Source organism: Haemorhous mexicanus, chromosome 5 (assembly GCF_027477595.1).
Source record: "Haemorhous mexicanus isolate bHaeMex1 chromosome 5, bHaeMex1.pri, whole genome shotgun sequence".
Classification (NCBI taxonomy): Eukaryota; Metazoa; Chordata; class Aves; order Passeriformes; family Fringillidae; genus Haemorhous; species Haemorhous mexicanus.
In genome coordinates, this window is record NC_082345.1 from 17,965,962 (window position 1) to 17,989,429 (window position 23,468).

General features: G+C 45.5%; 1 protein-coding gene across 8 annotated transcripts in view; it reads left to right on the top strand.

The window, feature by feature from the left end:
• Positions 1-23,468, top strand: part of LOC132327215 (potassium voltage-gated channel subfamily A member 6-like) — a 52,326-nt gene that overhangs the window by 15,721 nt on the left and 13,137 nt on the right. For 5 of the 8 annotated variants that reach the window (XM_059846161.1, XM_059846163.1, XM_059846166.1 and 2 more), the window contains one exon: positions 7,881-10,340. The exons of the other annotated variants lie outside the window; for them this stretch is intronic. The gene's annotated coding sequence lies outside the window, so the exon portion shown is untranslated. Of the gene's footprint in view, positions 1-7,880; positions 10,341-23,468 lie in introns of those variants that run through there. 8 annotated transcript variants of the gene reach the window in all.

Here is a 23,468-nt window from a genome sequence, read left to right on the forward strand (position 1 = left end):
AGCCCCATCCAGCCTGGCCTTGGACACTTCCAGGGATGGGGATTGAACCTAGATGTGCAGCTGGGGCAGTTGCTTACTCTGAGATCTTCAAGGAGCTTCTCTGATCTGTTCCTGATTTCACATGGTTGTAACTTCCGTAAAGGGTATTGCTGTTTTCACAGCTGCAAACAGGATAAATGGGATGTTGACCCTCTTTACTTTCTTCAGTATTGTTGCTGCCATTGATAATTTTATTTTAGGAAGAAATTCTTCCCTGTGAGGGTGGTGAGGCCCTGGCACAGGTTGTTCAGAGCAGCTGTGGCTGCCCCATCTGTGGCAGTGTCAAAGGCCAGGCTGGATGGGGCTCTGAGTAACCTGGAATAGTGGAAGGTGTCCCTGCCCATGGCAGGGTTTGGAATCAAATGTTCTTTAGGGTCCCTTCCAATGCAGGCCATTTTGTGATTCTCTGACTATTTCCCTGTGCCCCTACATCCCTTTCCATGCTTTCTGTCAATAATTGGAAATCTCACTACTGTGTCTTCAGGTGACTATAGTGGGAGTATAAATACTTAACTAAGCAGCCAGGCACTCAGGAGATACCATAAATTCACACTTCCAGAACTTTGATAGAAGGTGGCATTTAAACAACGCCTAAACACACCACGGCCATTTTGAAGTTTTTCTAGTGACTTTAGTGAAACAGAATTGGAACAATAACAAGCGCATTTGAAAAATCTTTCCTCTTGCTTCAAGCAGTAGGTCAGGAGTGATCCTGCCCCTCTGCCCAGCCCTGTGTGGCACATCTGCAGTGCTGTGTCCACAGGGCTCCTCAGGACAGCAGGGACATGGAGCTCCTGGAGTGGGGCCAGCGGAGGCTGCCAAGATGATTTAGGGCCTGGAGCATCTCTGACAGGGAAAGGCTGACGGAGCTGGGGCTGTCCAGCCTGGAGATGAGCTCCAGCTGAGAGGGGCCCTCAGCCCTGGGTGTCCCTGTCTGCAGGGAGGGCTCCGAGCAGGGCCCAGGCTCTGCTCCAGGGGCCCAGCAATGGCACCATTGGAATGGGCAGGGGCTGAGGCCAGGAGGTTCCACCTGGGCAGGAGGCAGAGCTTCTTCCCTGGGCAGAATGAGTCTCCTACACAGAGGACATGAACTTGCTGCTTGTACTCCCATTGCTGGCTTTGATCACAGGGGAACCCTGGAGACCCTTGGGAGGAGGGGAGTGGTAAGGAGAGAAGATAACTGTGGCCACTGCCACAATCATGGCAGGAATTTCCTTGTCCCTAAGCCCCTTTCCCACATTTCTCAGCAGCAGCTGCTATCCTGGCCTCCCAGGGCTGGGCTGGCAGCAGGACCATGGCTTGTGTTTTGCTGTTCCCAGCAGGCTGTTGTCCTTAGCAATGCTGTCTTTGCCTCCGCTGCAGAGGGATATTCCAGACCTTGTGTCTCAGTATATAAAGTTGGGGAAGAAGAAAAAAGAGGAAAGGTATGTTCAGGGTTTGTTTTAGTGGGATTTTGTGTGTTGGTTCCCTTGGGATATTTCAAAAAGGCATTTAAAACAGCAGTGAAGAGAAGAGAGATGATGATTTAATGAGGGCTAGCAATGTCGTTAAAGCTGATAAGGAAGGTTGGATTCAAGTTGAGTAGAACTCTGGTTGCTTCATCTCCTCAGCCACTTTAAGCTGAAAATGTTGACCTTTGTGGTCCTTTCCAAAAATTTTAATAAGGGCAAGCGTATCTTGTTGAATTTTAATTTAAAGTCATTAACTCTGCAGTTCTCCCAAAATACTGCTCTGAAAGGGATACTTTGTGAGCCAAGGGAAAAATCTAAGCCCTGTGTCAGAGGTTCCTCTGCATAGACAACAAGACTTTGAAATCTGCACAGCCCAAATTTTAACGTCTGTGGTTTGGCTGCATCTTTGACCCATAAATGGGAAAGGACTGGGAAACTGTGTGGGTGCTGTACCAGTTGAACAGGAGCTCATGTGCCAGGTGTGTCTGTGCTTGTGAAGGTGTGTTGGATGTCAGTGCTGGAAAGTTGTAGGCTCCCCAAAATGCAGTGATCTGAAGTATAATGCAAATGGTGGTGTGGTAAATAGCAAGATTGCAACGTGAAATTGGTTTTGTACAGTAGTTTGAAGTGTGTTGGAAGCAGTAGCTGGTCATTGAGAGTAATTGAGGCTGGGAAAGACCCCCAAAATCATCAAGTCCAGCTGTCTGATCCCCACCTTGTCCCCACACCATGGCACTGAGTGCCACGTCCAGTCACTCCCTGGACACTTCCAGGAATGGAGATTCCAGCCCCTCCCTGGACAGCCCCTTCCAATGCCTAACCACCCCTTCTGTGAAGAATTTCCTTCTGATGTCCAACTTCAACCTCCCATTTCTTCTCATCTTGTCCCTTGTTCTCTGGGAGCAAGGGAAGAGCCTGACTCCCACCTGGCTGTCCCCTCCTGTCAGGGAGTTGTGCAGACCCAGAAGGTCCCCCCTGAGCCTCCTTTTCTCCAGATTGAGCCCCTCTATCTCCCTCAGGTGCTCCTCAAAGGACTGGCTCTTCAGACCCTTCCTTGTTATTAATTAATCTCAGGGTTTACTGAATACAGTTTCTCAGCAGCAAAAAAAACGTAGTTTTTTTGGTGGGTTGGTGTGTAGCTTCCAATGCAGCCTTTTCTGAGGGGAAGATCACTGATGTTTATTCCAGCAAAATGCCCACAGAAAGAGAGGTGATCTTTCTGGGCAAAGAAATAGAAGATTCTTTGGAGTTCTACTGAATTCCAAAAAGCCTGAAAATTCAAAGGAAATTTGAATTGCAGTGGGAAAAAGTCTGACTTTGGGAAAAATACTGACTGTTGCTGTCAGGAAGCGGCCCCGAGGGCCCGGGAGGAGTTTGTGTAGTGTTGCAGTGCCATCCTGTGGGCCAGGGAGGTATGAGACAAGGGACACCTGCACGGGTGCCCGGTGGGTGCTCCCTCACTCCCCACCAGCAGGATATGGTAGAGCATGGCAAGGGTAAAACCTGGAAAATTCCTGGGTTGGGATAACGGCAGTTTTATAGGGAAAGGAAGAGCATGCACACAAGCAAAGCAAGGAATTAATTCCCTGCTTGCCATGGGCAGGCAGGTGCTTGGCCATCCCCAGGAGAGCAGGGCCCCATCACACCTAAGAGTGACATGGGAAGACAAAGGCCATCACCCTGAGCATCCATCCCTTTCCATCTTCTTCCCCCATGTTATACAGTGATGATGATGATGCCATAAGGTCTGGAATGTCATTTGGGGTAACCTGTCCCAGCTGTGTCTCCTGCCACACACCCCCAGCCCCCTTGCCAGTGTGGCAGTAGGAAAACCAGTTGAGTCTGTGTCAGCACAACCAAAACCATCCCTGTATTGTCAGCCCCAGTACAAACCTGAAACATAACCCCTGCGAAGGAAATGAACTGTACCCCAGCCAAAATCAGCCCAGCCACGAAGGCTCTCCGCTCGCATAAGCAGCACTGTCTCCCTCAGCATTTATTAATCCATTTCCTTTAATGTGGAGAAATTCAAGATTTTCTGTGGTTTTTGTCTCCAGAGTTAGCTTTGAAAGAGCTGCTTTGGTGGCAGCTGAGGACTGCACTTCGGCACTTAGGCTTGGGCCGGATTTAGGGAATGGATGTGGGACTAGCCACATGGTGCATTTTCTGGAACAAGTCAGTGTAGTCTTTGCACAATGTAATTAAACCCAACAATGTCCTTTTAATGTCAGAATTAAACACAACAAATTCTGAAAAGTCAGGATTCCTCAAGGGAGTCCCAGATGGCTCCCAGGGAGAGATGTGTGAGCTGCATGTGGCTAGCACAATGTGGGGTTAAACTGGGGATTTAATTTGAGGAAGGATGGTGCAGTGTTGGGAATTTGAATATTTTGATTTGCTCAGTTAAGCTAAAACAAGCAATCTCACATGAAGCTGTGCTGGATCTTTCCACTTAGTTATGCCAGCTGATTTGATGTGTCCTTTGCTACAGAGAAACACTGGAAGGAGTTCATCCTCTCATTAGGAACAGAACTGCTTACTTCACAATCCTGCTGCTCTTTTCTGCTTCTCTGCTTTAAGATGCGCACTATAAATACATTTGATCTGGTCTGTTTAATCACCTCTCCCTTATCTCTGCTCAGTGGGATAGCCTGGCTGCCACAGGGGTCTGTCCTAGTGAAAGAAAGTAAAATTTGCTTCAGTGGAATTACATCCACTTGAAGTAACTTTCCCCACATTTTTGCCATACCCAGGGACATTCAAAGCCTGAAATTATTCTTGGTTAACTCACTAGAAGTTGCTTCTGTCTCTAGATCTTCTTACTTGCTAATGTACAGTCTTAATGGGATTGCATCTCTCACCACTGAGGGGGATTCCATGACCTTGCATGGTAGCAGGAGGCAGTAGTTTGATTTTAAACATGAGTGCTATTCCATGTTTTCAATTCATAAATTTAGAAGGTGTCTGAAATGGGGTTGAAAAGGTGAGTTTAGATCCCATTCCAGAACATAGTCCAATTTTTCACGTCTCTGGTCTCAGAAAACTTCATTGAGTGTTGAGCTTTTTATTATAAATTGAGGCATCAGTATCAGGCTCTCAAAATTAAGGACAATAAAGGATAGAGAAATGGGTGCCCAAAATTAACCCCCTGCAACCCTCTACACATAAATGAGGTCCACCTTGTAAAAATGACTGCAGTTTAGCAGGGTTTTTTGTGTAAAAGACCTGCATTCTCCTTTCTGGAACTCAGCCCCTTTTGACTTCAAGCTGAGCATCCAATGCCATTCACCACATGGGAAATTCTTGGTTTAATTTTGTACTTTAAATAGTATATAAAAATAACTAAGCAATAACTAAGTCATAGGCAAGGAATACTTTGGTATTTTGTTTCTCTTATGTTTCACATTTGTCTTCATGCCCATTCCTTTAGGTGCTTTGTTACTTTTTTATTTATAGAGTTGTAGAGATAGAAAAATCTTCTTTGTTCCACCTGCCACTCTTCTGGCCCAGTCAAAAGCTTTCCTATTGCTTTCTCTGTGTGAGTGAAAGTAACCATCATTTTGATGGTGCTTTCCAGCACTGTCATAAATTTGGATGTAGGATGATTTCACACCAGTCTCTGCTGTGCTGTGCTGGCTAAACCCTGGCTTAGTGGACAGATTTAGAATGTGAGGTTTGCTGGCCACAACTGGTTGGGTTTTTCCCGAATTTTGCAGTGTTGAACAATTGTTTGTTCTTCTGTAACTGAATAAACCAGCTCAGTTATACTTTCTAAGCTCTTTGCAGAAATCTGCTTAAAGCTGCAATGTTTGATCCCCCAGATGCTTTGTTTCTAGAACACTCAATGAAAAGTTGGCCAGAAAAATTTAGACTTTGGCTTTTCAATTTACAGGTAATTCAAGAAAAATTTTCATACTTAACTCAAAAACCTGTTTATAAAATTCATTACCTTTTCATTTACTCGGACCATGGTTTTTTTGTACAACCCTTGCTTTGAACAGGGAGGTAACATTACACACCTTAAACATGCAGCACTTCCAGTTCAAGAGGAATCATGTTTGCTGCCAGAGAGTTTTCCAGAGCTTTTCCAAATAAATTTGCAAACATAAAGGAGCAGGAATCATCTCCCTGCAGGTCAGAAGCAAGCTGTAAGAGAGTAAATTTTACAATTTCTAAGCATTTTTTTTATTTTTAATATACACAATGGATAAAAGGAGATCCCAGACATCAAATATTGACTATTTAGAGCCTTATCCTCTCCTCTTTCCCAGTGGAACATCTCTAGTATCCTTGGGGAAGATCCATGTCATTCACGTAAGTGTAAAACGAGAACAAGAATCAGACCAAACCACAACTGTGATTGCTCACACTGCTGGGAAATCCAGGCATTTGGCAGAGGTTCAGTTTATGCAGCTGCTGCAGATATATCTTTCTGTCTCTGGATTGTCTGATTGGGTCTCTGCTTTGCCAAACTCCAAACAATCACTGGGATTCAATTATTGCTGCTCTGAATCTCTTGAAAACTGTGAGATGACCTAAGAATCTCAATTTTTTCATCCTCTGCAATCCCTGGAGTGAAAACTCTCTTCTCCAACATATAAATCCACAGGAAAAAAATTGACATGAAAGAAAACTCACTGAGGGAATTTTGCTTTGAAGATCAGCGCATATTTAGCCTGGAAAGCAGAGATTGCTCACAATTGTGGTGAACTCAAAGCAAGCAAGTTGTGCATTTTGTTGGTAGACCTGGCTTTTCTTTGTCTTAGAAAACTTTTTGAAGAGCAGATGCAAATGTGTTGATGTATATTTATATTTATGTAAGGATGCATATTTATATATTTTTTTGTGCTGTTGACATTTTCTCCTTTCAGACCTAGGCAGAACTCCTGACAAATCTTGTTCACTTTGTAGGCTTCTCCCATCTCTGATGTTTCTCCCACTTCTTTCTCCTCCTTTGGGCTTTGGCAATGTGACAAACAACCTTCTGGCCCAGAGCTTTCTCACTGCCACACTTTTTACAGCCTGTTCTTTTTCTTTTTCTGGCTACTTGAGTCATTGCCAAGCAGTAGCAAGAGCTGTGAGAGCTCGGGACTGGAAAGTGTATGGTTTTCATCGTGGAATAAGCTGCTTTCAAACCCCTGCACTGAGTGGGAAAGGGAATCGTGGTGGAAAATGCTGTGTAAAAACATAAATGGTGCAAACTCCTTGCAGTGCAAGGCTTGAGCTGCTCAGCATTTTGTCAGGCAGCAGCTGAGCTCCTTTAAGCTCTTTAGTAGCCCTGCTCACACAATTAAGTCTGGACTTCAGAGTTTTGTTTAGCACTCAGGAGTCCTGAAATGGTGAATTTAAGATCATATCCTATCCATTTGGCTGTGGTGGGTTAACCCTGGCTGGATGCCAGGTGCCCCCCAAAGCCACTCTGTCACTCTCCATCCTCAGCTCCACAGGGAAGAGAAAATATCACCACAGACTCCTCACACTCTTCCTCTGGTCCAGTGGGGGGTTCCTCCCATGAAAGTTCCCTCCAGGAACTTCTCCAGTGTGAGCCTTTCCCATGGGCTGCAGTTCTTCATGATCTGCTCCAATGTGGATCCCTTCCACAGGGTGCAGTCCTTCATTTATTCCAGTCATTTTTTTGTTTCTCCTTCTTTTGTTTTGGAAGACTGCTGATACTTTTAATAACTTATTAATAACCCTTCAGGTTTTATGAGTCACCAGCTGGAATGGACTGCACAAAAGAGCAGTTGGAATGGACTGCAAAAAAGTGTGACAATGGAGGAGTCTCTAAAGGAAGAAATGTTCTTGCAGATCCAACATTTTTTGTTCTGCTGTCTCATAAATTGTTTCAGATGTAATTTAAAAAAAAATAAAATAAAAATTTTAAATTCCCTTATAGACTTTCCTGCCCCTGGCAAAAGGGAAGGGCTATAAACCAAATTGTCATTACAGATCTATCTTAAAAGCACCTAAAATTAGATGCCATGAAAATGGCTCTAGGAATTCCCAAAGTCCCAGTTACAGTAAGAATCAGACCTTGTGCCTCTGTCCTTAAAGAGCACAGCACTGCAATGCATCCTAACAAATTTTGCAACCTTCTAATAAATATATTTCATCTCATGCAAGAAGACAGGTGTGTAATTCCAAGGAGCTGCAAGGAAAAATTGGCCCTAAAGCCAACACCAGTAGGCATCAAAGTAAGCAAAGAAATGTAACACTTACCATTTTAACCAGCTGCAGTTGACCATAGATTTCAAATTCAGCCCCTTCATATAGTCTCGTGAAGAAATGAACCCTTAGGTTGTTGTGGCTTTACTGTGATCCATGTAAAATAACACCTTTTGCTTGTGCATTTTTTTTAACACAACACCTTTTTTATTTTTCCTTTGCTAGGCTGGATTCTGTATGCTGCAAGGCTGTTATGTCAGGACGCTGCAAAAGAGGTTGTTTCATCTTCTTCCTGTAAAGCTGGTGGAGTTTCTCTCTATGCAGGGGGCATAACTTTTATGGTCAGGAAACTGTTTTCCTTGCTCTGTGGTTTTCTTGCTGCTGCTGCTTTTAAAGGGGTCAACACTCTTAGTTCTAGGAAACTGAAACAAAATGTGAGCATGGACTGGAGGAAGGAAGCAGGGAGAATCCCCTCCAAGATTCCAATGCATCTTATTTCTGGAAAAACTAAATAAAGCAGGATTCATCTGCAAGTGACTAAGTAGCAGCAATTTATGAGTTGTTCCTCAAAAGCCCCAGACAAGCACCGAGTCCTGTGGGAAGCTGGAGATTGACACAGGACACCTCCAGAAGAGTCTGCTGTTGAAACTTCCTTTAAGCCTTTTTTTCAAGTGGAGCATCCAGACCTGGCAAATGCATAAGGTCAGCCCTTAAAAGAGCAAAGAGCTCTCTAAGAAAACCAAATGAGCGGCCAAAGTCTGTCCATTTGTCTACCTGTCTTTTTGGCCTTATATTACTGTGCTTTTCAAAGCTGTGCTTTCATAACTTGGATAAAAAGGTAGATGTTTCATATAGCTCTACAAGTAGCAATCACCCTTTTCATGCACAATATCTGCTGTCTGAGGGATGGGCTCAAACCAGAGGTGTTTCTCATTTACCTACAAAGCGTCTGGCTTTAGCATCTGTAGTCAGTTTTTGTGAACATGTGAATCCATGCTCTAGTCCTGCCTGCTCTAACGGAGTTAGTGACTTATTTTCAGTGGTTGTAGAGAGTTTCACTGAAATAGCACTCTTTGTAGTCCATTGTGTGACTTAGGAGAAAACAATAGCCAGACAATTCTGCAATTGTAATATAACTGTCTGTGGCATTCCCAGAAAATGCTCTGAAGTCTTCTCCTGTTGCACTATGGTGGTAAAGACCTCTGCTGCTTTTCAAGCTCCACGAGTCCATGATGTGCTGTGCTGAAAGTGATAGAAAACCCAATTAGCTCTGAAAATGAAGGGCAGAGAGGGGTGCTCTGGCCTGGAATTCCCTCCTTTTGGCAGCAGCAATGGTCAGCCATGCAGCCAAATTTCCATGACCACATGTGGATCCAGCTTGTTTGTGTTGCCAGCTCTCTGCACAGCGGAGTAGGAGGGGGGTAGGAAGAATTGATTCTGGAAGGGGGAAGCCTGATGGGAAGAGTGGAGTTAAATGTGATAGCTGGGATTTCCAGCAAGTAGTTTGATGGATGCTGGGCATCCAGCTTCCCTAGAACTCTTTATCAGTAACACTCTCTGTATCTCCCTGGGTGAATTTTAGCCTGTCTAGCACTTTTCAGCATCAGTGTGTGAGGGAAAAGAGGTGGGACACAGCTCTTTCTGATTTGGCAGCTCTGGGACTTCAGTACATCTTTGTGCTGCTGGCTGAGGGTCTGGATCTCTGAGGAGCTTCCTACTACCTGTGGTTCCCACAGGCTTGTAGGACTGGCTTAGAGAAACCCTGAGCTGCCAGAGGGAGGCTGCTCCTGGTGCAGCTTTTCTGAGTAGTCCTGGGTGTGGAAGTGAGCCTGCAGTCCTTGGGAGGCAAATGCACTCCACAATCCCAAGGGACCTGCTCTATCTCTCAGCGCAGGCCAGCTGTGGGAATCCTCCAAGTCCCTTTATCCTGATCTGTGTGTCAAGGCCATGTGGCTGACCATGAGTGACCAGAGCTGCCAGGGACCTTTCTTGCAAGGGCAGTTGTCTTCAGAGTCAATGTAGGTGCAGGTTGCCTTTGGAAAAGTGTGACTATACTGGGGAAATCCATGGGGCAGAAACCTTGGGCCATACTGTGTGCTCACACCATCAGCAGGCATGACATTGACAGGCATGCTTTGCTTTTGATGTGAAATCTTGCTCTGATGAATCATTCCAAGAAAAACAGCTGGAATTTGCAGGCCAAGTCATGTGGTGAGATAAGCAATTCCATCTCCGTTACTGGATCTGATTTATACAGGTCAGGTCCAATATTTCTGAGAAATTGTTGATGGTGGGGGCTTTTTTGTTTGTTTCAGTGAAAACTCAAACCCTTTCAAATAAAGAACAAATGAGGTATAGGGAATTTTTAGCTGGAGTATGGGCTTCAGGATGTTTGCTACATTTAGGCTTTGAGAACATAAATTCTCTGCAGACTACCCCACACTTTCACACAGTGGGAAACAAGGTTATTTGGCTTGGAAGTGCAACAGGGAGATGGGACTCGAGTGAGCTTTGAACAGCAATCATTGTTACTAGTGGTGGTGCCATAATATGTGCTTGACTCAAATCCAGCATTGCACAGGTGAGAACCTGGTGAAACCTTGTAATGTGATATTTGTTGTTGTTCCTGCCAGTGTGATCCACTGTTGAATAGGCTAGACATGAATAAAATCTGTATTTTTTAAAGTGTTGTATTGGGTTTTTTATGTCAAAAAGACTGGTTGCCCTCTTGGACTTTACTGTGTTTGTATTAAATGTTTGATGTGGAGTCAATACAGGTGTGCAGCTTTTTTAGGACAGTCCACATCCCCTTGCAGAATTTCACTTTCCTCGAGGTGGGTGCTGCAGTGCTGCACTGAACTCCTCCCACAGGGAAAAATGTGAAGATAATTTGGCATGTTCCCCTGCTGGTCCTGCAGGGGTGATCCCTCTGTGCTGTGCAGGACATCTCTGCCTGCCATCAAGCTGGAGTGATCTCCTGGCTGGAGATCATTGTAGTGCTGCTAAGGGATGTGTCTGAGTCCATTCCAGCCCTTGCTCAAGGAAAAATGAAGTTAGTGAAGATGCTTTTGCATCTCCCACATCCTGTGTCTGGTTGGATACCAAGACTAAACAGACACAACTTAGGCACTCCACAGAGTGTTTCCACCTTCCATGAGACCTGTCCTGCTCTATCGTGAGCACTGCATGTGGGAATGCTCAGTGGCAATCTCCAAATTACTCCTCACTCAGCTTTTGCTTGCTTCTGGACTCAGGAGCCACACAGCCCATGTGTCTGCCTCACAGTCACGCTGGAAAAGAGCAAAGGGACATCAATCAAGAAAAAAGCCTTGTTTTCCCACTGGATGCAGGAGTCTGTGTCTTGCTGAAGGGCATTGGTTCCCACACAGATTTGTTTTCTTTTTTCTTCTCCCCCACCTCTGTGGCAGCATTCTTACGTGTGCTTGTCTGCTCCCTGTCCCTCACCCAACGCCCTCACTGCTTTGGACACATTTGCACATTCGAGTTAATCCACGTATTTTCCTTGTTGTACAAAGTCTTTTGTTCTCTCAGCTGTCACATTTCAAACTACACTTGCTTACTTTACTTCATCTCTTTTCCTTCTTCATCCAGCCCAGATGATTCTTCACTCCCCTCTGGAGGGAAGTTGCTGTCCCAAACCCCACTGCACTAAAGCGAGTGGCACAAATGCCACTGAAGAGCTGTGTTGTGGATCCCATCATTACAGACCCCATCACTGCCAGGCTTCACCAGCAGTGCTCCAAACCTGCAGCAATGTGTGTAGAATTGAGATTGCTCACAACTACAGGTAGATGGACAGTGTCCAGGCAATATCACATAAATCATCTTTTCACCCCAAAAAATCAATCAGATTTGGGTTACCATGATGCAAACCCCTTTATCTCCCTATAACCACCAGATCTCCTCCTTTTGTATTTATTAAGTAAAACTCAAAGGTACTGCAGTCTGGTAAATTTAACTTCTGTAGGAGGACAATTAATTGTATAACAAGGAATTGAGTCAATGAATGCCTGAAAAATACAAAAAATGCCCTTCATAAAAGTCACTGTAATTTCTGTTATGGAAGGTTTTACATTAGGACACTGATTTCTTTGGAGAGATAAACAAGCACAGTGGTAATGGCATCTCCTTGGTTAGGTCAGAAGGTTTTAGAGGGAGATGTCCACTCATGGGATCAAAAGAGAAGATCCTGAAATGGTTAAAAATGGGAAACAGCGAGCTTCTAGGTTTAGGTGGTCTGCTTGTGGTCATTCTTCTGACTTCAATATTCATGCAGAAGTTTGGCAGAAACAGGAAACTTACGCCTAGATCAAAATCAGTTCAGCTTCTACAGTTAATGGTATTAGCTGGTGTTATATAGCTTTAACCCCTTAGAGAGATCTAGATCTGACTTCTCCCAAGCTCTGATGGAGTAAAATAACTGTTTCCCAGTCTTTTATTTGCAGATACTCTAGATATTGTTTCTGGGGATGAGAATAGCAGTACAGTAAATACCAGCTTGCTGACAACTACATATTTTTTCTTAGTGACCTTTTTGGACTCCTTAAAACTTGTCCACAGACCCTTAAAGAGTCTTGAACCATAGCTCAATGGACATTGGCTGCACTGTGTGGAGTTCATCCCTAATTTTCAAATTTATTTCAGGCAGCAGACATCCATTCCTGGAAAAGGAGCAAGTAGTCACAAGAGTGAGAGTCTGAAGCTCATGAATAAGGAAGAGATGAAGTTCTCACCAGAGAAATATGTGTCTATTTCTCTTTGTGACCTGGTCAAATCTGTGTGAAGTGTTGAGGTTCTTGGTGAAACCATCAGATCTGCACAGCACTCTCTCTTTCCAAAGAGGGAAATTATATTCTATACCCCAGACGAATCCAAGCCAGTGTGGCTGCTGTGTTTGCTCCTTTCAGTGGAGCAGACAAACTGTCTGGGTATTGATTTTGTGCTCATTAACAGCTCCCCATAGCCCCAGCCATTTGCTGAGTAGCAATTTGCATACTCATAGAGGAATCATTTCCTTGCTAATTACTGGAAAAATTTACCCTTTCCAGTAGATTTTGATACTGTGTTTCAGGAAGTCACTTCCTATCCTAAACTTGTATATATGGATGTGTAGATGTAGCTCCTTCCAAATCAACCAGGTGCTGTTTGCCTCCTGCAGCTGCTCACTTTGTAACTTCTGATTGGTCTGCACACCCCATACAGTCCTGCCATTCTGGTATATGTCCATGTAGGAATCAAACCTGGGCATCACAGAAGGAGGGAAGAAAGTTCCCAGGGCTTTTCATCCTCCCACACTCCTGACCAAGCTGCAGTTCTAGACTGAAGGCAGCCCCAGGTGTCAGAGGTACAAATACACTGTGCTGTAAAGGGCTGAGTCTCAGTGATACCTTTGTCCTGTGCATCTCTAGAAGTGGGGATGGCCATTCCAGCATCTGCTGATACCCCCCTCCTCTGAGTATCCCTGAAGCCAGAGGCCTGGAGAAGTTTGCAAGGATAGCTTGCCTTATGTCTGCTGCACAGTGTTGTAGTGGGGACATCAGAGGACATAATGGAACTTCCTGGGAAAGTGACTGCAGTAAGTTGAGCAGCACAGGAGATGGAACCCTCCTCAGAGGCTGTGCAGGCAGTGCCCTTCATCCATATCACTGATTTCACCTGTGCTTGCAGAAATGATTGGCACGGTTCTCAAGCATGCCAGAGATTTTATGATGATGTTTTAGTAAATCTGACATTCCAAATTTTCCTCTGCTGTAGTGTTCAAATTTTGGGGTCTGGTCTTTGCTGTGAAGTGAGCTGAGACAGCCCCAAATCCCTTTGTCCATCCATCCCTTTTTGAGTACCCTTCAGGGAGCAAGTTCCCCCCCTCATCACCTATTGTGTAGTGCTTCCTTTTCCCCTCATTAATAGCCTTTACATTGCATTATATCCCTCGAGCGTTCTCCCTCCCAACTGGCCCCTGCATGTTCCCAGCTCTGACCTTTCACGGCACACCTGTATTCCGTTCTCTCCTTCCTGACTGGCCTGGGATGAGCACAGCGCTCCAGCAGAGGGCGCGGGATCCATTCAGGAATAAGCTGTTCCAATGCCTGATTATCTTTTATCTTTTTTTTTTTTTTTTTTCTTTCTTTCTGCAGTGCTGTTTTAGGGGCGTGAATACTTGCCCCTACGCACTCTGCCTCAAGGACAGTCTCTAGATTTTTTTCTCTTCCTTTGCTGATGGAAGTGTGGGGTGTTTGCCTGCTGAGGTTATTCCATTAGGGTACCTTAGAATCATAGAATCACTGAGTAACAGAATCATTCAGGTTGGAAAAGACCTTTAGGATCATCGAGTCCAACCTGTCACCAAACACCACCACCTTGTCACCCAGCCCAGACCAATGAGTGCCATGTGCAGTCATTTCTTGAACACCTCCAGGGATGGGGACTCCCTGTACTCCCTGGGCAGCCAATTCCAGTGGCTGAGCACCTTTCCATGAAGAAATTCCTCCTGATGTCCAACTTGAACCTTCCCTGGCACAGCTAGAGGCCATGTCCTCTCATCCTGTCCCTTGTTCCCTGGGAGCAGAGACTGATCCCTCCAGCTGTCCCCTCCTGTCAGGGAGTTGTGCAGAGCCAGAAGGGCCCCCCTGAGCCTCCTTTACTCCAGGCTGCGCTCCCCCAGCTCCCTCAGCCCCTCCTGGTGCTCCAGCCCCTTCCCCAGCTCCCTTCCCTTCTCTGGACAAGCTCCAGCCCCTCCATGCCTTTCTTGTCCTGAGGTTCCCAGAAGTGCCCCAGGATCTGAGGTGTGACCCCAGCAGTGCCAGCCCAGGGGACAGTCACTGCCCTGGCCCTGCTGCCACACCATGGCTGGCACAGCCCAGGTGCCATTGGCCTCCTGCGCCCCTGGGCACACCTGGCTCCTGTCCAGCTGCTGTCCCCAGCACCCCCAGGGCCTTTCCCAGCTTTCCAGCCCCTCTGCCCCCGCCTGGAGCTGCAATGGGTTGGTGTGACCCAAGGCAGGATGGGACCCTTGGCCTTGTGGAATCTCAGACCACTGGCCTGGGCCCATGAATCCAGCCTGTCCGTGTCCCTCTGCAGAGCCTTTCTGCCCTCCAGCAGATCCACACTCCCACCCAGCTGGGTGTCATCTGAGAAATGACTGAGGGTGCGCTCAATCCTCTTGTCCAGGTTGTCATTTAAAGAGAACTGTCCCAACACTGAGCCCTGGGAACCCCTCTGGATGTACTGGCTACCACCTGGATATAACTCCATTAATCACCACTCCCTGGGCCTGGCCATCCAGCCAATTTTAACACGGTGAAGAGTGGATTTTAACTTGTGGATACTAACTTGCACATTTAGAGGACAGGGAAGGTGCAAGGTTGACACTGTGAGAATTCCTGGCTGCCTTACAGAGCTGCTCTGCCACCATGTTGAGATTCCACAACTCCCTTTTCTAAGTACAATACATGATCATAGCAATCTTTTCTGGCTTTAAAATTGATGGCAGATGTACCCCCCCAACAATGAGTCTCATAAAAAACCTCTATGAAATCTCCTGTTGAATTCAATAGCAGAGGGCTGTTCCAATTTAAAGGTTACAGGATGACACAAAAAAAGAGCTAAAGAAAGGTTCTCCTTTTCCACTCAGCCTCACGAACCTGGGTTATTACAGAGCTGACTTTGCCAACACTAAAGCAGATGCTTTTGGGTGACTGAAAGCTGTGGACAAGGAAATGCAGGAATGTTCTCCAGGTGTGAAGTGCACAGAACTGCAGAGGGTCAAGAGCTGTTCCACCATGATTTGTCACCAAGCTTCTCATGGCAGAGCAGTGCCACCTAAAATTTCTCTGAAAGGAAACTAAAAAAATCCTCCTTTTTTTCAAACTGGAAGTATTCTATCACATGGCATAATGAAATTTTAAAATATGTGTTAATATTGGTGGTATGTATTAAAATAAAATAAAATAATGACAGTACTGTTATACTGTCAACTCTTTTGCATTATTAGATATGATGCCATCTTGTAGACAGGTGTGTAGCTTAGAGATTTGGCAGCAGGTGCTCTTCTGCTTCTTTTCACCAAAGTCTTTGCTCCTCTTATTAGCGAAGGATGGGATGACTCCATGGACCAGGTGTTTAAAAAAGGCTGGATGTGACACTTGTGGCATGGTTTAGTTGATAACCTAGTGTTAGGTCATAGGTTGGAGATGATGATCTCCAAGGTCTTTTCTAACTTGGCTGATTCTGTGATTCTCTAAATCTGTGACCAAAGCCCTGCTCTGACACTGGTGCCATGGTGGAACCGTCTCTTTTCCCCAGGGCAGTGGCAGCAGCAGCAGATGCCTTTGTTATGGAGTGTGACAAGCCTTTGGCCCCATGCTCACACAGCTGTTTGAACAGAAATGTTCTTGTTAAAAGTCTCAAACATGAGCGTGGCTGAGGGTTCTATACAGCAAGAAAGCAGAGAGCCTTTGTTTCTTAACACACCTTGTGTCAAAAGGCTCTTTTTTCTTTTTTTGTGGCTCCCACAGCTGAAGTTATCCCGAATTTGGGATTGTAGGGAATGTTAGGGAGCACATCAAAACAAATTCAGGGAAGGGTATGATATTTGCTGATATGGGAAGGGTGGGAGAATTTTACAGACATACAAGGTTTAGTGACTGAAATCCCATTTGGTGCCACTAGAGGATACTCAAACTGTTGCTAGCTTATAAGAAACAACTCCTTAATCTCTGCTTTTCTGGAAATCAATTGCTAGGAGAAGGAAATATCTTTAAGGGGAATAAAGGGAGTAGAGTTTAGGTACATGTAAAATCTTTCTTTTAGGTTTCAGTGGGAGTTCAGTGAATAGAACCACGTGCATAAAAATTGAAGCAGTGAATGACAGCAAACAGAGCTGATGAGCTGCCTGTATGTCAAAGCTGCGGCTTTTGCTGCATCAGAAAGTGTCTGATTCCTAGGAGGTAGAACTGATGAAGCAGCCACATCCTGTTGTGAGAGGCTGGAAAAGCTAGTGTGGGAAAGAGAAGGACGTATAGAGAGGCTTCGAGAAGGTACTGGTGGGACACGCCTAGATTTTGTTCTGGTTGGATAGCTGGGATCTGGTGCAAGCCAGAGATGTGGTGTTGATTTCAGTTAACATTGTAGAGTCAGAGGGAGCAGAGCACTCAACATTCACTGCAGGACTCATTGCTGAGGTGAATGGCAATGGGGGCCTTACGTGGGGATCCAGGTATGGTTTAACTCCTCCAGAAAAATCAGACCCTTTCAGACAGGGCAGAGCCCAATGCTGTGATGAGCTTCTCAAGGAACTAACGAGAAATCACTACTTTCTGACTCCAAAGGTCAGGCCAAGCAGGGCTTAAAGCATTTATTTTCTTACCTTGTCCAAGCTTGGCTGCATCAAACGCACCAGCAGTGTTGCTGCTGAGTCTGACAGTGTCACCACAAATCCTCCTATTGGGGTGGATGCAGGGAAAAAATTCCTCTCTGACCTCTAGTAACATTCTCTCCTCAGCAGAGTCTCAGTTGTAGAGGACTGTGATGGGGATGGTTATCCTGTTACAGTCTGATTTGCATCTTTTGGGGATGGTTAAACTGACAAAGGTGCTTAATCTGGCAGTTGGAGCAACACAGACTTCTTTGCTGCTAATCAAAGAATTTGTACTCCTCTTGGCAGACCCATGGCAGAGCTCTGTCATGGTAAAGTCACTCTCCAGCATTCCCATCCAACACATGCAGGACTAATGTCCAGGATACATTCTGGGCCTGTCTTTCCAATCTGTGTCTTCCTTTCAAAAGGCTACAGTAGTGAGAATGGGATACATACCAGGAAAAAATGTCACCAAACAATTCTCTGCAGAGACTGGAGATAATTTTTTTTCACATGGGGTGGTCAGGAATGCAGCAAAAGGATCCCAGGCCAAAAGGCAGTGCTCTGGGATGGAGCTGCTGGAGCCAGGCCAGCAGCTCCATCACAAGGGGATCACAGGGATGGAGCAGCTCTGCTGGGAGGAAAGGCTGAGAGACTTGGGATTGTTCAGCCTGGAGAAGAGAAGGCTTTGGGGTGACCTCACTGTGGCCTTCCAGTGCCTGAAGGGAACCTACAGGAAGGACGGAGAGAGACTCTGGACAAGGGCCTGCAGTGACAGGACAAGGGGGAATGGCTTCACACTGACACAGAGGAGGTTTAGATTGGATATCCAGAAGAAAATCTTCCCTGTGAGGGTGGTGAAGCCCTGGCACAGGTTGCCCAGAGCAGCTGTGGCTGCCCCAAACCTAGCAGTGTCCAAGGCTGGATGGAACTCTGAGCAAGCTGGGCTACTGAAAGGTGTCCCTGCCCATGGCAGGGGGTTGGAACTGGGTGATCTTTAAGATCCCTCTCCAACCCAAACCATTCTATGATTCTGTGATTATAAAATAACGTGACACTCCTTGCTAACTGAGGTCAGACAGACACTCAGTTTTTCCCTTGGTCCTGGTGACAAAGATTTTCTGACTCTGGGTTTCTCAGTGTTGTTGTACCTGCCCACCTGGATATCATCTGTATGCTGCTGGCATGAGGACCTGTTTCTACTATTCTGAGGGCTGTATATCAGTGTTAAATAATGCTGACGGAAGTCTCTAGAGCTTGTGTCCTGCAAGTCATTAAGCTGGATTGACTGGCTCCATGCATGGTAAACAAGCTGTAAAACACTGATTTATTGTCTCAATTGCAGTAAATTCTGCTGTATAACATCAGAGTATCTCCAGTTTGCATGGAGACAGTTTGCTTTATGGTGTTTAAAGACACTATTGCTCTCTTGGTTAAATTCTGGTCATTTCTCCTCCCTTTAGTATATAACACACCTGAACACTTTTTTTCTAGGTCATTGGGGTACTTTTTCACTCAAGTGTACCTCTGTAATCTTTCAAAATTTCTTCCAAGTGTACCTCTGTAATCTTTCAAAATTTCTTCCACAGCTCCTTCTTGTTTTTCACCTGCTTGATCTTCTCCTTTTGTATTATGAATGCTGCCAAATGCTTCCTTGAGTTCTTCCAAATGCAGACACCCCTTTAATTGTTTGATGGATTGTGGCAGAGTGAAAGTTATTTTTTTTTTCCTTTTGTGGTATCCCTCCCAGAATAGAAGTGATAATTTTAAAGCAATTTGTGGATAGGGCTGCTGGGGGAAAAAAATCCTTAATTTTTCTCACTGATGTCTGAGTATTGAGATACCTGTGGTGGGGAAGAAGAAAAAATGGACAAATGAATTTTCTTACTACTCTTCTTCTGGGTCTTGGGTTTTCATCTGTAGAAAGCCATACCAGGCTCATGACTCTGCAAAACTGCATTTCTAGAGGTTTTCCCATTATTTTCCATTGTTTCCACCATTTTAAGTATATTGAGATTTCTGAAGAATAATACAGTTCATAATTCTTATGTCCTGGGTTTGTTTTTTTTAAATGGCATCTCTGTATTCAGACTGATTTTGAAGGTCCATGAGAGAATATTTAACATGGGCTGAAAGGCTAATCTTCTCCCTGGCATCAAAAAGTGCCAGCCCACTGTGCCACCTGGGAATATCATCCTGGTGTCAGGAAGCTCTGTGGAATGGAGCACTCCTTCACTGGCAGCATCTATGAGTGGGCAGGGAAATGGGACAGGGACCTTGTGGGGAAAATCTGCTCCATGCTTGGTAAAGTTTCCTGTTCCTCTTGAGAGTTTGTCCCAGGAGCAAAGAGAGCTGGGGCAGGGTTGAGCATTATGCAGTCTGTGAGGGAAGACTCTGCCATGGCATTCCTCAGCTAGAGAAACCCAGAGCATCCTGCATCTGCTGCTGAGTGTACCCACCCTGTGAGGAGGGCATTGACAATCAGGAGAATACGTGGCACTTCCATGACACCAGAGGTAACTCAATTTCCTTGTGGTTTTGGAGAAAAAATAATCAAAACTGGGGTGATCAAAGTTAAAGGAAGGAAACCCTAGATAAGAAAACCTGCTTTCTTTTGCAACAGAGAGCGCCTGGCAAGGAGGGTCATAGGAATAGGATAATCCCAAAAGGAAAGTGCTGTCACACCTTCAGGATTCACCATTAGGAGATCCTGAGACTCTGAATGACATACACACACAAGGCTCAGCTTCTGCTGAATCTACTTGGTAAATAACACAGAACTGGAGAAAGAGGTGCATTCAGGCCACTGACCAAGGAAACAAAACATCTACACTGAGCAGTTGTTTGTAAGGTAGCTGCCTATAGCACAGGCACAACTTCCTTTGCCTGAATTTGGTGCCTACCTTACAGGGAGAGAAATCCTTGGAGGTTCACAGCTGTTCTCTAAGGGGGCAGAGTGGCATTTCTGGTATGCCTAACCTGTGGCTGTGCCCATCGCTTGCCTTTCCATTGCACTCCTGTCAAAAACTCAGGCTAGCCCTTTCCTCCCCTGCCACTTTTTAAGGGAAATCAAGTTATTACCAACAGGTGATCATGGCCATTTTAAGTGGCTCCCTGTTTTTATTGGTGTCTTCTCCACTATGCTAGGATTTTAACCCATGGGATCCCACAGTCCTCACATGTGTCTGTCCCAGACTGCAGCTGTCCAGCCCTTCCCAAACCAGTTGCTGGCTGGTGCCAAGTTAAAGGAGGGCAGCTAACTTGGAGTCCATCTCTGGTTAGCCTCCAGCAAGGTTACTGGTGTGCTTTTGGCCACTGGAGAGCTCTGGTTTTATTTCATAAAATATTTCATATTTTCTCATTCTTTGAGAGAATGATACTAAAAATTACCAATGTTGTGGGCCAAAAGGAGGGTCTAAACTCCTGCAGAAGCCTCATGCCTTATCCTGATACATGGGTATGAAAGTTGAAAATGGGGTGTCCAGCTTGCTGCATCACGAATAACCAGGAATCTGGGATGCTTCCTTGCAATTATTTGGGTTATTACAATGATTTTCTCAGCCTCCTGAGGTCTGTCTCTGTGCCAGTGCTCACAAAATCTGTTTTTATGAGAAGGAACACTGGCACTGGAGAACAGAGGCAGTGGTGTGTGTGGAGGGAGAAGCAAAGGGAGATGCACACCACTTCTGGGAGACGTTTTTATCAAGGGCTGGTCAGGGGTAGGAAGGAGGGGAAACCCTAGGTTGTACCTACTTGTATTTGCTAAAATTGTGCCTTTTCCGCCTTCCCCTCTCATTGAAAGACCAGTGTGGCACAGAAAAACCTCAGAGAGGGAGCTTTAATTCATTGCAGAGCACTGCAATGCATTCATTAATTGTCCTTGAAAAAACCTCACATTTTGTAGCTGACCCTAAGCTTTAGAACCAGGAAAGCTTTTTTTTCTCTTTTCTTTCCTTTTTTTTTTATTTTTGCCTTCCTCAGCTCTAGTCCTATTTTTAGAACCTGTCATTTTCTCAGGGGCTTCACAGTCTATTTTTAAAAAGACTCTGCAGGCTGCAAACCATTGTTATTTTCCTAGGGTGATGTCAACACAGTGCCTATAGTAAACATGCCTGGCATTTACCATAGGTGATGCTTTAGAACAGATAAACATTAATGTTGAGGGTGAAAAATGCTTTTGCAAGCAGAGCCCCACTGTGAAGTGTTTCATTTCCACAGAGCATCCTTTTGCTTGCCTCATGGCTTTCCCCTTTTCTGAAACACTGTTGGTCTGACCGTCAAATTGCTCACTGCTGCATGAACCTGATCTGTACATTATTAGATCATATAGAGTGACTGTAAATCAGGTTTGGCCCAAGTCTTGCAGCATGTTTAATGTTTTTACAAAGTTTTTTTTACCCCTTGCCTTTTATATTGGGAAAAAATTTAACAGCCCAGCGCTGAAAGAAATATGAGGGAAAGTTTAAAGGGTTTAAAATATGAACAGCAGCAAATATTGGTAATAATCACCATGGTGTCATCAATTTTGGTGGAATTTCTCGAATGAATCCAGCATAATCACAGCTTCTTTTTACCTGTGGGGAGGGGAGAGGAAAAAAAGGGGAAAAATTCAGGAACAGTTATGTAAAGATGTGGGAGCAGATGTACTGCTGGTATAAGCTGGCACTGTTCCACTCATGTCAGTCAAAGTAGTTGATGTGGGGGAAGATTTATCTGCAAGGGAAGCAAGATTTATCACTGAGCTCTGGTGGCTCCATAGAAATCACAGAATGGCCTGGCTTGGAAGGGACATGCAGGATCATGTGGCTCAACCCTCTTGCCATGGGCCCATCCACTAGCCCAGGTTGCTCAGAGCCCCATCCAGCCTGGCCTTGGACACTTCCAGGGATGGGGCAGCCACAGCTTCTCTGGGCAACCTGTGCCACGGCCTCCCCACCCTCACAGAGGATGATCACACATCAGTTGAATGTAGTATTTGCCCATGTCATGCTCTGATCCCCTCACAAATGTGAGGGATGATGTCTGAATTTAATCTTTTCATGGATGCTTAAGACAATGTCTCTTCTATACTTCCTGCTGTAGACCACACTGCCCAAGGGGACAATTCCTTGGGCTGTACTAGCTCAGCTGTGCCTTTGAACATTGATTTTACAGACCATGGACAGATGTGGAGCACCTCCTCCATCAGCCACTTGTGGGAATGTCATGGTAAGACTGAGCAAAAGTTTCCGTGGGAGGTGGTGAGCCACCCTTCTGCAGAATCACAAAGACACAGAAACCTAAACTCCCTTGTTTCAGTAAAACTTGAGATTGTAAATACTTTTGCACCTTTGAACCCTGAGTGCTGGTCAAGGAAATAATGCAGTACACAGGAATGATTCTTTGTGCTATTTTTGCTCTGAGTCCATTGCCTAAACAGGAAACATCCAAAAGCTTCACAAGTTGGTGGAATTTATTTCAAATATAAGCCTCCAAGGAATTTCTCTTCCATGAGTTTAACCAGCTGAACACTTGTAAACAGCTACCATTCACAGCATCCTGCAGCAAGGAGTCCAAGGCCAGGTTGGATGGGGCTCTGAGCAACCTGGGCTAGTGGAAGGTGTCCCTGCCCATGGCAAGGGATTTAGAAATGGATGATCTTTTAGGTCCCTTCCCACCCAGCCATTCTATGATTTTATGATTCCTATCCCTCCTGTCCCAGCCTTTCAATTCCCATCAGATTTTCAGATTCCTACAAGACACTCCTTGGGGACAGCAGGGCTCCAAACTGCTGATACCCACTTTGCAGTGGAAGTACAGCAGTGACCTGGAGCTGCTGCACTCAGCCCTCCCAAACAGATTCACCATCTCTTGGATGAACCTGCCCCTTTGTTTGGTGCCTCCTCACTCATATCTTGATCTCAAAGGGCTGCTCAGGGCTCTAAATTTCCCAGCATCCAGTTCAGGTTCCAAAAGGCCTATCTCAAGTTCACCAGAGGACCTTTGAACTTTTGTGAACCTAAACTGAAACTCACATTTGTAACCAAACCATGGGGGTTTTGCCTAGGTTTGCATTTCATGACAGGTGCCTCACACGCTTCTTATATTTCATGCCACTGGACAAAGAGCAACCATTTGGAAGCCCCCAGGAAAACTGCCTGACTTCAAGTTCTGTTGGCAGCAGCCCCCATGCTCTGAGAAGGCACTAGTTCTGCTTCATGCTGCTGGCAGCTGAGCTGGTTGGCTGCCTCTGAAGGTACAACTGCCATGGCAGATGGCTGGGAGGTTAGCAGGGAATTTATTCAGTACTCCGCATAAATGAGGCTGCCTTTCCTCGGACAGAATGGCAGCCAAGAGCACGCTCACATCCCCCCCCACAGCTGCATGGTGACATCCAGGAGCTCTGGGGTGACCCAGGAGTGGAGGAGCCAGCCTGTCTGTCACACACCAATCCCTCG